General features: G+C 38.5%; 1 protein-coding gene across 3 annotated transcripts in view; it reads left to right on the top strand.

Annotated features, from left to right (window-relative positions):
- esrrb (estrogen-related receptor beta) overlaps positions 1–2,536 on the top strand; it is a 115,395-nt gene extending 112,859 nt beyond the window's left edge. For all 3 annotated transcript variants that reach the window (XM_077238533.1, XM_077238532.1, XM_077238531.1), the window contains exon 7: positions 1–2,536. This exon is cut by the window's left edge and continues 1,271 nt beyond it. The gene's annotated coding sequence lies outside the window, so the exon portion shown is untranslated.
- The last annotated feature ends 337 nt before the right edge of the window (positions 2,537–2,873 follow it).

The following is a 2,873-nucleotide window of genomic DNA, read 5'->3' as shown; positions in this document are numbered from 1 at the left end:
CGACCATTAGCCCGAGATATCAATTAGAAAGATCCCGCTTCCAACAAACATGAGTTGTGAAGGCAGCAGCAATGACACTTCGCTCTCCGTTGTCCTCGAGTGTACAGGGACTTCGGCATTCAATACTGATGTCATTTACTTGAAGTGAACTGTGGCGCTGTCGTGATTCGATACTGTGATCGGAGTTGAGTCCGATCGTTGAGTCCTGGGGTGCGTTTCCTAAAGCAAACATGGTCACAAGGTCCATCATTACCAACATCCCAGCTGACAGGGAATGTACTGGCAAGTTGTGAACAAACGTTCGTCCAGTAACGTTAACAAAGCGTTCTTTTGAAAGTTATCTAGACTTTAATAATGTTCTCAAAAAGTTGGCACAATAACATTATTTTTAAATCATTAATGAAACATTTTTTTCTACTTGGACGTTCGTATAACTTTTTTTTTACTTGTTTCAGAACGGAATGTTTCCTTAACGCTCACATAACCAACAAAAAGCATTTTTAAAACATTTAAAGTTAGCGAAATGTTTGGTAACTCGTTATTTTACAGTGTCATTGTTACATATGTTACATGTAGTTACTATAGTAATAACTATTAATTATGCATAATTACTTGGAACTAACCCTAAACCAAACCCTAACCCTTAAGTAAATATATGTAGTTACTTAATATTACTCAGTTCATAAATGTATAACAAAGACACCTTAAAATAAACTAACCAAATGTTCTTAAAATATATTTTTTTTTAGCTGGGATAGTTCAATGATTCGGTGCTTGCTGAAACCATAGTTCCAACTAGTGTACCAAGTGGGTTCTGAAATGTAAAAAAATTTGACGTTTTGATCGGAATCATAAACACCTTTGATTGGCCATTGTGTTCACGCGCTCAACGGATATGTCTGTGATTGGCTACAATGATCAACTCTCGTGTGTGTCTGTGTAAGCGCTCGTTGAAGAGCGTCATTGATGTATATTTACAATATGTTTTTGAAGCGCTGATCATTGTAGCCAATCACAGACATATCCGATGAGCGCAGTGAACACAACGGCAAATCAGAGATGTTCACGATTCCGCACAACAGCGCTCAGTATCGACTTGGTACCGAAGTCGGTACTTTTTGACGACACTATTTACAAAAAAAATTTGCATCACAAACTTCTGCGGTTAGAAACATAGATTCTTGTTAGTATGACTTCATATAGAAGCGCTTGGGCAAAATAAGCAAGCTAACATGCAGTACATTCTTTACCTTTCAATATACATTTTATTATATTTTAGTGTGTCAACGATCAGGGAACGATATTGGGAATCTGAAGTATGATGTAAGAGAAAGCTGCTCAGTTAATGAACCGAATGTATACGGGAGTAAAGTGTACACCGATTACACACTGTATCTTAATGTCATTAAAAAAATTAACGTCTTTCTGTTGTTTGTGCAAATGAACTGTAATAATCTGACTTCTGATAAAGGTGCAGTCACAATAGCAAACTTTTGCATGTCAAAAAGATCCATTGTCAACAGCATAAAGCACTTTCCAATTCATCAAAAATGCAACAATGCATTATAGTATGTTAGTTAAGCATGGAGTTGTACGGGACACGCACCCCAGGTGGAATCTGTCTCTTCATTGCCGAACACTTGAAGCCGCCACAGTCTCGACCTGTCCAGAAAGATAGCGAGGGAGAAGACAATACAGGGATTCATTTCTTAAGCAGCGCAACTGTGTAGGTTCACATTAGGGATCAATTCTGACCAAAATCATGCCAACACAGACAGCGACATAGTGTTGGCCCAGATCCGGCCCACATGTGGGCCGCGTGGATTTTGATGTGTACCGGATGTGTGCCGGATCTGAGCGAACACTATGTTGCAGTCTGGGAAAGTAGCGCACATCTCAATTTCATGAATGCAAACGCTTCAAGCTACAGTATGCAGTTGCGAATACACACACTATTTTGCCATCGGAACAACGCAACGCAATAGTACAACGTTTTAGTAACATCTTGAGATGGACTTACAATAATTAACATATATGCAGCATTCACGTAGCTACCTCATCATTCACCCAATCTGTAAATAGTCCTTTATTTCGTAGTGCTTTTCATTCATCCCGTTGTCAGCTAGAGCAGTTCTGTTGTAGTAAGGACTGTTACACAACAGTAGTAACATCTGTTTTATTTATACCACACTAACCACCACAAAACACTCTTACCGTCCTGATTGGTGCACAGAATAAGGGGATTGTTTTCTACTTTTTTGACAATGGGACAATTGGTCACATTCATCATCTTCCCAGTTGACATGAATGTTGATTTGTGCCTCTCGAGTAACTGTTTAGGAAGGACAAGATGCATATCTGTAAATGTTGTCATTTATTTATTTGCTTATAACTCAGCATGTCAGAGTCAGAATTGGTCCCGAAATGTTCCAAACGTCAAAATGACGAAGGTCTTTTGTGTTTCTGCTCAAGATATTCATTGTGTATATTATATCACTTTGGCCACGCTGTACAATAATATTGTTCATTTAACAAACCCCTGTGTCACTTTTTTTATGCCAGAAATGAAAAAGTAACAAAGACATACTCTCAAAGCCGTACGTGTTAGAGTTCTGTTCATTTCATGTCTGCAACAGAGACCAGTCAAGAATATCATATACCAAATCTTCATGATGTGGCAAAAAGTATGCCATCAATGGTAGAGGGCATTTCATGTAAGATCTCCTAAGTGTGGGAATCTTAAAAAGCATAATTTCATGAACACACACACTTGGCACTGATGGAAACAAAGAGTGCAATATAGGGATGCTCATTAAGGTTAATTTTCCCGACCGACAACCGCTGCTCATTATCCGAGTAACCGTTAACTGATA

Source organism: Siphateles boraxobius, unplaced genomic scaffold (assembly GCF_051911475.1).
Source record: "Siphateles boraxobius isolate OS27281-9 unplaced genomic scaffold, OSU_SipBor_1 22, whole genome shotgun sequence".
NCBI classification, from domain to species: Eukaryota; Metazoa; Chordata; class Actinopteri; order Cypriniformes; family Leuciscidae; genus Siphateles; species Siphateles boraxobius.
This window is presented reverse-complemented; position numbering and strand designations above follow the sequence as displayed.